At 41.3% G+C, this 11,625-nt stretch overlaps 1 long non-coding RNA gene across 1 annotated transcript in view; it reads left to right on the top strand.

Moving 5' to 3' along the window:
• LOC109394848 (uncharacterized) overlaps nt 1–11,159 on the top strand; it is a 12,867-nt gene extending 1,708 nt beyond the window's left edge. The window contains exon 2 of the long non-coding RNA XR_002126521.1: nt 3,339–11,159. This is a non-coding gene — a long non-coding RNA (uncharacterized LOC109394848). The remainder of the gene's footprint in view (nt 1–3,338) is intronic.
• The last annotated feature ends 466 nt before the right edge of the window (nt 11,160–11,625 follow it).

The raw sequence follows: 11,625 nt of genomic DNA, 5'->3' as shown, positions 1-11,625 counted from the left end.
TTTTTTTTTAATTCTTTCATCCCTTGGAGGAAACCCCAGGAGAGGTTAAATGTTACTCTGCCAGGTCAGTCTTTTGTTTTTTAAACGGAAGGTAAAATGTTATTTTGGACAGAAGGAATTGTTAAGGAGCCTTAATACTAGAGCATATGCCTTCTTTGCTTCACTAGATAAAACTATAAAGTATTAGAGAAGGGATTCATTTTAATGCTCTTAGTGCTTATATATGTGCGTGCGTGTGTGTTATATATCTATGTACCTATATCTATCTGTCTATGGAGGAAGAGGTTAGGCTTTTTTCTTAATTTGTCATTTTTGTAAAAATGTCTGCATTTGTTAAACCATATGTAAAAGTGTACAAGGATGCCTATACAAGGATGTCTAAGAGACATTTTTGAAAGCAAAAAAAAAAAGGAATTACAGATTGAAAAATACTATTTCCTACTTACTACAATTCTTTGGACCCCAAAATTGTTTGGTAGTTTTGTCAGCCCCAAAATAATGAAATGCAGACTTTCCCCATCTGCTTTCTGTACTCTCAATTTGGTGGCAAATATAGAAAAATGAAAACCACTGGAGTGTGAGAGAGAATTTAAAGTCTATAGCTGTTTCCCCCTTTGACATTATCTTAAAATGTTAGGACATCAAATTGGTGGAGAAGCATTGTGATTTACATTTTTCAAAATTCACCACTAGCATCTCCCTTCATGTGGATCAAGACCATGGACAGCGAACTAATAGTAAATCACTGAGCGAAAAGGACTCCAGTAAAATTTTGTGGGTGCAGAATGGAAATTTACATTGAAAACATGTTAGGAGGCAAAAAATAATCCTTATGATTTTTAGAAGGAATTCGACTCCTTTGAAGTGTGGCATTTCAAACTTATTCCAATCAAGTTTCAAAGAAATGATTTATATGCCCTGTCTCAACTAGTATATGTTCTTTATCCAATTAAAATAAAATGAGGTCTACCTAGTAAATAACAAGTTTAAATCCATCCATTTAAGATGTGGGCTGTTTCTTATAAGGCCTTGAAGCACAGTGAGGGTAGAGAAATTTTACTGTTTGAGGCTGACATTAGCTGAATGACACTAGAGCAAATTAAATTGACTTTTATCAGTGACTGAATTTCTAAATGCATAGAATTGGAAAAATTAAATGCCACTTTGATAGACAGGGATAATATGAATGGAGATATAATCCAAGCTACTCCTTCCTTCTACTTCTGTTTAGGCATTGCAGTCTATAAGCCAACAGTGCAGTGTTGTGGGCAAACTTTTTTTTTTCCTTTGAAAGTCGCAGATTTTTAAATATATACCGATTTGATTTGGAGCACAGGATTGGTTCAGTGTGGTTCTGTGTCAGAGATCAATTTATTTTGTGTCATATATTGTTTGAATTACCTTTATTCCTTTACAGAATTGAACTTCATTTAAAACCATTTCATTTGTGGATTACATAACACATTCAAAATTGCTCATTTAAATTTCCATTTTCATATGTCTTTGGCTTATTTCATAACCTGACTTCAGTGTGCCTTACAAAGGCCTGGGAAATCATATAAGGCAAAAATAATACGCAGGTTCAGGAAATTAAAAGAGTTCATGTCTAAAATTAAATGTTAAAACAACGTGAAGTTAAAGAGAGTTTAGGGTTTATAAATAAATTCTTGACATTTATTCATTAGATTTGGCTATGGAATGAAACTGCAGTTATCCGAATGTACAGATTTTTAACATTAGATGCTAAATATGTTTTGGACACACACATACACACACTTTTTTTTGTTTTGTTTTTAACAACGTCTTCAAAGTACTTGGAAGAAAATACAATAATCAGGACCATGGTGAGGTCTCTGTGGTTAGCCCAGTGGCGGCCCAAGGCTCTGGTTGGGATGCAGAGTCCCGTGGTTGGGACAGGGTCATTGTTTAGAAAGGCACATTCGTCAGGAGTGGCATTCGTGATAAGATTAAACCTAAACCTAAACCTTGGCCTGGGGAAAGGGTGGCGGAATGGCTAGAAGAAGAGATGCAGATAAGCCCTGTTTCTGCTGCTTGCGCACATAATTAAGAGGCCGCTGCTCATCTGGAACGTGGGCTCTGTCCGGCCTAAGGTGCTTATTTTGCTGGTACTTGGCCTACCGTGTGTGAGCAAACAAGAGCCCAAGAGTTTAGAATTAGGGATCTAGATGAGGGGTCCAGAGGGGATCGGCTCTTGTCTCCATTTAGGGAGAGGCAACCGAGAATGGCGACTTGGGCTTGCTTTGAGCTACCCTGACCATTGACGGTAGGGCTGTGAGGGAAGGGCTGGAGAGACTGGTGGCACGACGTCCTGGGGGGGCTGTCTTTGAGCCACCGTGTTGGCGCAGGAGGTGTAGGCAAGGGCAGGAACTCGCCCTTTGCTGTACCCAGGCGCAGCTCTTGGGGGCTGAGCGCCTTCTGCGGCTCTTTGGTTTCAAGGACACAGCGAGCTGCTCAGGACTTTGGGAGCCAACATCTGTCTGACTGGTGACGTCAGCAGCCCGTGTAATCCTCTTGTGCTGAAGGCAGATGCCTTATTTGTTTGGCTGGAGCGAGCCATTAATCCCTAATTCTGGATCAGCAAGCGAGGGGGAAAGACCGGACCGCTCCGACCCACCCCCTCCCCACCCCCACCTCCCTTCCTAAAGCACCTTATACCACGGAAGCCTCTCAGCCTCCTCTGTCCTCCGTGAACGCGCTGAGCAGCGACTGAAAGAGCTTTGGTCCTCTGCAGGTTTGAACAGGGCTAGTAGGTCTTTCTCCTTCGGATTTCTGGGGCTGTGTGTATATGTAATTCTTTCTCTTATCGATCGTTTCGATTTTCTTGCTGGAACTCACTGGTCTTGCAGTTTGCAAGGTCCTGAGCCAAGAAGGGGTGGAGATTGGAGAGCGCGGATCCGGAGTGTGGTCTGAGAGAAGGGGTGAGGCGGGAGAAAGGGGGCACAGGACGCGGGGACGGCTGGACTGCATCAGAGGACCATCTGCGGACCCATTTTGACGGTTCCTGCTCCCCAAATCTCTCCTCTGGCGGCGGTGGTGCCGCAGCGTCTGGCCCCACCTCGAGGCTTCCGCAGCGGGGACCTGCGCCGCGCACCGCCACCGCGCCGCCCCCCAGGCTGCGCGCCCAGCTCCGCGCACCGCGGGGCCCCACCGCGCCTGGCTGAAGCCTGGGGACCGAGGTCATGGCCCACCGGCTGGGGTGCTACGCTCCGGTCACCTTATCTCTCTGCCTGCTCCCTCCCTCCCCCTGTCTCTTCACCCCAGCCTTTCTTTCGCTCCTGCCTCCCTTTCTAATTCTGCTCTGTGATTCTGTTTTTCAGGGGCGTGTTCTGGGTCTCAGCGCTAGACCGGCACTAGGCGCTCTCTCCAGCCGCAGCCGGGCTCTACGCCTCCCGGTGGACGCGGTGGCGGAGGATCCCCCCTTCCTCGGACGCTGGAGCAGGAGAGGGCCTTTCCCTCCGGCCGACTGCGCTGTAGGGGACACTGCGAAAAGAGCCGCTGCGGCCGCCGCCTCCCGCCCGCTGCGCAGAGGGCTCCGCCTGTAGAGGTCAACTCCCCTCACCCCTTCCTCTCTCCTACTCGCCCTCCCTCCGCCCGGCCCGGGTTCCGCCAGCCTCCTGCCTCTGGCCGCAGTCTGAGGAGTGCGCGTCCGCTGCGCTGCTCCGAACCGTAACCCCAAGCCGGGCCCAGCCCGGAGGTCCGTGCTCCCCGGCAGTGGCGAAGCCTTAGCGATCAGCCTTTTCTCTCTGCAGCAAAGCTGTAGCCAGACCAGATGGGCCGCCCGGCTCTCTCGGGACTAGGCAGGTGCGGTTGAGTTCATTTTTCCGCATTACAAAGAAAGATGACCCAGCCCGCCCTTGGACTCTCCTCTCTTCCCTAAATCTCCCAACCAAAACCGCGGTAACCTTATCAGAGGGCACAGAGATCAGACATCTCTGCGTGTTTATCTTACACACACGTATGATTGATTACCTTACCCTGTATGTGCTAGGTCCGATCCCCACAGCAGGAAATGAGTGGCAAAGCTTTCTGCATCAGAACTCGCCATGGCGCGGCCCTTAAAACCTGCCATTCCTGACAAGTCACTTAGAAAGAGATGCCGGGCGCACCAACCTGGTTTTTTTTGCCTTCAGTAAAGTAACACGATTACGAAATTAGATCTGTACCAGTGTAATTAACCTCGATCCCCGCCATCATTTGAAAACTAGGTTTATAGGCGTATGTATGTTTTTAGGTGTGCTGTAAATGGCCTGCAGATAGATGCATATGTATATGCAGACATGCCTCGTCTACGCTTCCGTCGAACGGCCTAATTAGTGGCGGCCCTGGCAGCTGTGGCAGGAGGCGAGCAGAGACAGCAGCCGAGCCTCTGAGTTACGACTCTAGGGGAGTCGCAAGGACTCAGACCTCCGGGGAAGGGGAAGGGCAGGAGAAGTGTGGTATTCATTCGCAGGGGGTCAGTTCCTTTCCGGATCAAGATCAGACTCTGCCCTCCGTGTTCACAGCGGACCTTGATTTAATGTCATACAATTAAGGCACGCGGTGAATGCCAAGAGCGGAGCCTACGGCTGCACTTGAAGGACACCAGAGCATCTCAGGATATGAAAGGGGAAACGACAATTGCAAGGAGATTTGAGGGGTAGTCGAACGATCCCACCCCTTTCGGCATAGAGGCCCTCAGACTAATTCCAGAACCAACCTAGTGTTCCGTAAGCAGAAGGATCACAGTTTTCAGTACGAGCTCGGAAAGCTGCAGGCAAATCCCCAAGGGGGATTTTACCGCGAGCTTCAGTGACAGCTGTCAGGACAGCAGTAGTTCCTGTTTGTGCAAATATTCTTGAGAGTTGAAGCGTTTAGAAAGCAGTGGTTCTTTCAAGAGCAGGTAGTGTGATTGTTCGCAATTCTGGGCCAAGTTGCGGTAACAAAACCAGAAAGAGAGAGAGAGAGAGAGAGAGAGAGAGAGAGAGAGAGAGAGAGAGAGAGAGAGAGAGAGGTTAAATGGAGCCTTCACCGCCTTGTGCAAGAAACCTCATATGGTCCAGCTCCTTAGGGAAGCTCCGAACCACCACCACCACACTTTTCCCTTCTCTTCCCAGTTTCGAGTGGGCCTAGCCTGGCTTTAAAAAGCCTAGATAATATTTTTGTTTCGGCACAGTCGCCATGGCCAAATCAGTCAAAAGAGTAGGACAAGGGCAAAAAGCTCAGGCCAGAAACTTGAGAAGAACTCGGTAAATTAATTTATTTGGAAGCCAATGAGGTGGACTTTGTTAAGGTCGTAGTTCCGCACCACGGCCTTGGAGCCGAAGACAAACCCAGGCTGAGAAAGCGAGCCTTGATGGATGTCTTTGTTCTGCCTTGGCCTGCAGGGGCTGCGAACAAAGGAGAAGAGCTAAGAGGATTCACTAAAGTGGCCGCGCCCTCCGCGCCTGCCGCTGTCCGTGGTGCTGACCATGGCCCTCTTCTCTGTAATTTAACCAAAATGCAATAGGACCGTCCTGTCCCTACCCCAAAGCATAACAGGATATTAGGCAATTTGCGACAGAAAAATTAAACGCAGGAAAATGTAGCATACAGCAAAACCTACTATTTACCGAAATAGTCGACTTTAGCTGTTGCCTCACTTGGCTTCTGCTTTTCCGGCTTCACGTAGTTAATACATATACAGTTAGTGGATGTATATTGGGGGGGGAAAAATCAGATGATTTAGGATGAAACCGGAATCTAAGCAATGGGCAGGACTTGCAAGAAGGAGAATGAGAATGAAGCCTCTACTTTTTTTTTCTTTCTTAAGTCATCTACCTTAAAACTTATGAACGTGAGGTCCTCACTTACACAGTTTGACAATGCTGGTGTGTTCACCAAAGGGTCTCGCAACGGACTCAAGTGTGGGCCTCGAGACATACCAGGAAGGGATGGGAAGGGGACTGACTAGGTGAGACCAAACTGGAGTCCACCCAGCCTGCCGCCTGGGGCCAGGCTTGCGGCAGGGCAGTCTTCCCAGGCAGGGCCAGAGCGTGAGCACTGCAGACCGCTTTGGTGTGTGGACCTTGCTTCACGCTTCCTGGCCGGCGGGAGGCACTGCAGGGCCTGGAGGCCTGAAAACCGCACTGCGGAAAAACCGACCATAGAATCCTCCTTATAGCTTCGGTAGGTGGAAAAAGGCAGAGTGGTTTACTAAATTCCAGGCAATGAAGATTCCCGTTAAGAGTCTATGGTCGTATGGGTCAGTACTAATATATTCAATAAATCTTTAAGTCTCTCAGCATATTTCATCATCCTAACCTAAATATTGACAGCATTATATATAAATAATAAAAATTTAAATGCCCTAACTAAATAATGAATCAAAGAGGAGAGAGAGAGAGAAAGAGAGAAAACGAGAAACGAGAAACCAACCCATCTGTAGCCAGCCTGGGCTCTCAAGAGGAATTGTTACCTGTTCGCTTGCGTTTGTTTATAAATTCACAAATGTAAACGATGTTAAAGTTAGGAATATTGGACAATGGAGGCAGCAATGCTAATTTTGATCCAGATATAGAAATACGCCATAAATGCGTCATACATTAATCAGATTTGTTCTTTCACACCTGAATGATGGAGATATATGAAATGATTCAGAAAATAAAGCTACCAAGCACAATGTCCTCAGCCAGATATATCTTCGCCCCATCCCTTAGGGTAGATTTTATTTGTCCTCCTGTTTTAAAACTCTGCGAGTTTGGTTTTTCATATCCATTGATAACTTAGGTTTGTATTTCATTTTGTACAATTTGGGATGGAGTAGGTAAAACACGCTAGAAAAAAAGGGGGCTACTCGAATGATAAAAGGAAAGGGTTTGGGAATAATCTTCTTGTGACCGTTAAAGGCAGTTACTGGACATTGAAATGGGTTTAAAGCATTACACATCAGCGTGGAAGCTTTGATTTCTTTCTGGTCTTTATGCAACTGTGCTGATCTCCTGCATACACATCCCGTGGGCTAGTTCATGAAGGAACAAGGGTCCAAGGTTATATGTTCTTGGGTTGTGTTATAATTCATATTACGTAATAGAAACTCACATAACCTCCCTCACCCTAATCCTTCCTGTTTAGCACTGTCTAAACTTGCCCTCCGAAAAAGCTTAATCAGTTTTTAAAAAATTACTTTCTAAATAGAAATAAAATACATGCTTGTGAAAGAGAAAAGGTTTTTTAAAATACCACTTAGAGAAGGGACACACAATTTAGTAATCTGCTTGCCGTGATTAAACCTAGAGTGGTTATTGATCCGCAATATTTCTAGATTTTTAAACACTATTTTCTATTTCTCCTAAAAATCATCGTCTGCTTTAACGTCCATTGCCAATTTCCCTGCTATGAAATTCTATGCTCAGCATTTTTGCAATAAATCAATCAAGGCTTCGTAATTGGAGAATTTCGGGGCTGCGTGCCGCGGGGGCCATTTGACAATCACAACTTTCATTTAGTAGTCTGAAATTAAAGCTTCTCGGAATAACTTAGGAACAGCTTGACACTTTCAGATACTCAACGACAACCCTCCGGGGAAATAGAATGTTTCCTTCCTGGGAACACGATGCTCGCGCAGTGCCCCAGGAGGTATCCGGTGTCAACAATGCCAGGGCGCCCTCTGCTGCCGGCAAGAAGCAGAACATCAGTTTCAAAAGCCAGATGGCCCTCGGTCAAAATCAGCGGTGAAAACATTAAGCTTTTAGAAACATTTAATCTGTGAAATATAAAAGCTCTCATCATATTGTACTTTTGAAGGGGCCACCCAATTTTTATTTTGAGCACTCCTTGGATAAGTTTCTCCTATTGTGAAGGGTAGTGAAAAGTCAATGTTTTTTAGTTTTCCGTCTGTCAAATTATTTCTTTGGTTATACATTTTTGCACCCTTTCTCAAATTTTACATGGAAATATGAAATTGCAAACCAGAGTGAAAAACCTTAGTTTTGAATAGATGAATATTTCCTAATTTCTCCAGATAACTCAGATCTAAAAAAGAAAACAATTAAAGATAACCACAAGTTGTTTAACTTTTTTTAAAGATAATTTTTTAAAAAATTAAGGACCGAGGTGAAGAATTGTTTTCTTGTTTTTACAGTTAACCCAGATTTTTCTCAGGCTTTAAGTTTGGGAATAAGGAAGTGAGTTACGTTTGAGGAAGAAGTGGAAACTTTTGCTTTCTGCTAACATGTATGCCCTTTTTAACCTGATAGCTTTGTAATGAATTTATATCCATACTTAACTTGCAAAGACCTCTTTAGTAGAGAACCCACTCTTAGGAGAAGTGGTCAGATATGGTCTCAGCATAGGCAAACTCATAAGAAGTATACTTACATTAAAAACAAGTTTTTCAGTATAAAACAATCTCTTCACAAATGATATGGAGATTTTTTAAAAGGCTAAAAATCCTTGTTAATTTTTATGTATTATAGGGTGTATATTGAATAAAAAATGTACAGTTGTATTAATTCAATGTTTCAAATTTCAAAATTACAAACAGCTTTGCCAAGAAGACCATTGTTGAATGCTAATGTAATAAAATACTTCTATTAATAATGTGGTTGTTAAATAAATCTTATATAAATAAAGTTCTGTTCATATTATGTCAGGATGTGTCAGGATGAAAAAGCTATCTAATATCACTCATTTTAATCTCAGTTTTTAAATTAAAATTCTTACAAGAATATTAAGCTATAAGGTTGCCGAGAATATTAAGCTAAAAATTAAAAATTATATGATTTTATAATTTGCTATAGAAAAAAGCCTTGATTAAATATTAACCGAAGTTAAACATTTAGCCAAATATGTAAAATCCCCTGTAACTATAGGTACATTTGTCTTCTGAAATCTACTTCAAAGAATTCATTTGCAAATTTATGGCCTAAACAAGGTAAAGAAAATTGTTAGAATGTTTACATTTTCATTCTCAACATTCTTTTAAAAACATTGTTTTTCTTTTTGCTTAACTTCAATTTCTTTCTAAATCAATTCATATTTTACCCAGGAGAGAACGAACACAGTGACGTATTTTACTATATTCCTAAAAGTTATTATAATAAGTTTAAAACCAACCTTTAAGTAAATAAAATGCAGTATACATATTGAAACATTTTTGTTTTCTATTTTAAAAACCATTTGCTCGATTAAAACGAAAAAAAACAAACTGAAGAGAACCAACTAAAAGAGCTTCTCAGATGCCCAAGAGATGCAGCCCAACGGGAAAAGCATGCACCAATATTTGCTGTTCAAATTTGTATGTAAGAGTTTTTAACCTCTCTGTGTTTTATATTTGCACGGGGGTAACATATTGTAACTGAAACACTCGTCCTAACTTCTGGCTATTTAGAATCCATGGAAGCATTCAGTTCTATAAACAACATATTTATGGGAAGCACTAATACAGTGATAAAAGCAACTAGTTACTGATAGTTTTATTTAAAAATTAACCACATAATAATTGTGTCCTCATTTATGTCCACTCTCAGATGAAATTAAGATTGAATTTAATGTTTGTGGATCACAAAAATAAAAGCTCTTTAGATTAGAAAGGACAGGTTTTAGCAGACTCTAAGGTAGTTTTTCAATCCAGTTTCAGACTCAGCTATCAGTGCAGTTTTCATCAGCTGCTATTAAGTAACTAGTACAATATAGAAATATGGCTGAGTAGGAATTGAGCGTGTAATGCTTTAAGATGCAATAAAATTGGATTGTCAAGAAACTGGAATTATTTTTTAGAAGATTGATAGTTGCGAAGTTTAGGGAAAATGTTTCCATTGAAGAACAATAGCCAGTAAAGTAAAAACAAAGTCCAGTATTGGAAGCAGACGATACTACCAAGGCAAAATAGGGTGAAATAGGAAGAATTAAGTATGAGATATACGTAGAAAGAACTAAGAAGATATTGGACTTCAATTTTGTTTTTAATATTCAGTAGAAGATATTTATGTAGAAAATTCTTAAGGAATTACTAGATATTATCTCAGAGTGTTTCTTCATTGGAATGCATTGCAATTTTGATCTTGTCATGTTAAAGAAGCACATTAAAAAAGTAGAAAATTAAATTAGCAAAATACTATTTTATTATTCAACTCTTATCCCATGAATTGAAAGGCAGAATTGTGTTTTTTCCTTTCCCAGTAGTTGGCCAAACTTTTTTTTAATTATAAGGAAAGAATTAATTTGAACATAAGAGTATATATCGTATAAATAATATAATTATTATGATATAGTATATTTTGGGCAAAATATCTTCTTCCTGATACTTGTGGAGATCCAAAATAGGGATGTGTGAAAAAGAAACTTGGTTTAACAAAATTCTTCCTTACTGATGATGTCAGTATTCTTATGTAGTAGTCATAATATAGTTAGATAGACAGGATACTTCATTGGAACCCAATCATGATGCTTCTTAGAAGTTCCCAGTAGGCAATGCTGGTGTGAGGAGTGAGGCTGACCTACTAAATACTAAGAACCTTGGCCAAGGTCAATTTAAAGGGTATACACTTCGGGCTGCTAGGAAAACATTAAGTGGAGAAAGGTGTTCTCTGGACCAGAGCTGTGTAATGTCAATTTTCCAGATTAGAGGAACTCCACCTTTCTCTGGATGTCTTGGCCTGACTTCGTTCCCTCAGTTCCCAGAACTAGGCTATAGTAGTTGTCCATTTTAATTGTCCTGACAATATTAGATAATCAAATAGAGACATCTGCAAGCACTCCAAGAATACATTCCTCAATAAGTGATTTTAACAACCTGGATATATTTAAAAGGAAGGATTCTTATTCTTTGAAAGGGTTATTTTAATCTAATTTTTCAATCCAGAAAGCACAACTATTTATAAATGCCCAGTAAGCATTGGGCAGGTGTGTTAGTTGGATGAGAGAAAGTGGTAGTGAGTGTGTATCTACATACATGTGTATGGAGAGAAAAGCTAGTAATAATGAATATCTATATTAGAGATGATGGTTAACATTTAAAACATGATTGTGGAAAAAATAAAATCAACGCTAGCTGTGGCCTGAACCCACCTCTCCTGCAGTTATTGTCTTACAATCAGCTAGTCAACATGGTAAAACCCCATGGTACGAGAGAATTATGAATAAAGAAACATTAAAAATTTGGCTGGTTCTTGCAGACTCCATCCTCCTGCTGTTGTTATTGATTGCAATAATTTTCTGTAGTAATTAACATTTTCTAAATCCATGATACCCTTTCAATGGAGAAAAAAAATTCTACATTATTTTTCCACTTCTCTCTCTCTGCTTCCTCTTATCTGAATTGAATGATGGAACCCTGTAAGGTAAGTTTTTAGACCAATAACATTGAACACACACTTTAGTTATTAGACATGAGACCCAAACTTATACCACTGAAATACACACACACACACACACACACACGTGTATATATATATGTATATGTGTATATATATATATGCATATATATGTATATATGTATATGTATGAATTTGAATTGACTTATTTTAACCTCTCCTTCTTGTCATGGTAAACACCTAAACTCTCCTGGGTTTCCAATGATAAAAACATATTTGTTCATTTAATCACTGAATGATTACTAGGCACTATTCTGTGTTGAGTATTTGATGA

The sequence above is a fragment of the Hipposideros armiger genome, unplaced genomic scaffold (genome assembly GCF_001890085.2).
Source record: "Hipposideros armiger isolate ML-2016 unplaced genomic scaffold, ASM189008v1 scaffold_441, whole genome shotgun sequence".
In the NCBI taxonomy this organism is placed as follows: Eukaryota; Metazoa; Chordata; class Mammalia; order Chiroptera; family Hipposideridae; genus Hipposideros; species Hipposideros armiger.
The sequence above is the reverse complement of the archived record's forward strand: the minus strand, read 5'-3'. Positions and strand labels throughout refer to the sequence as shown.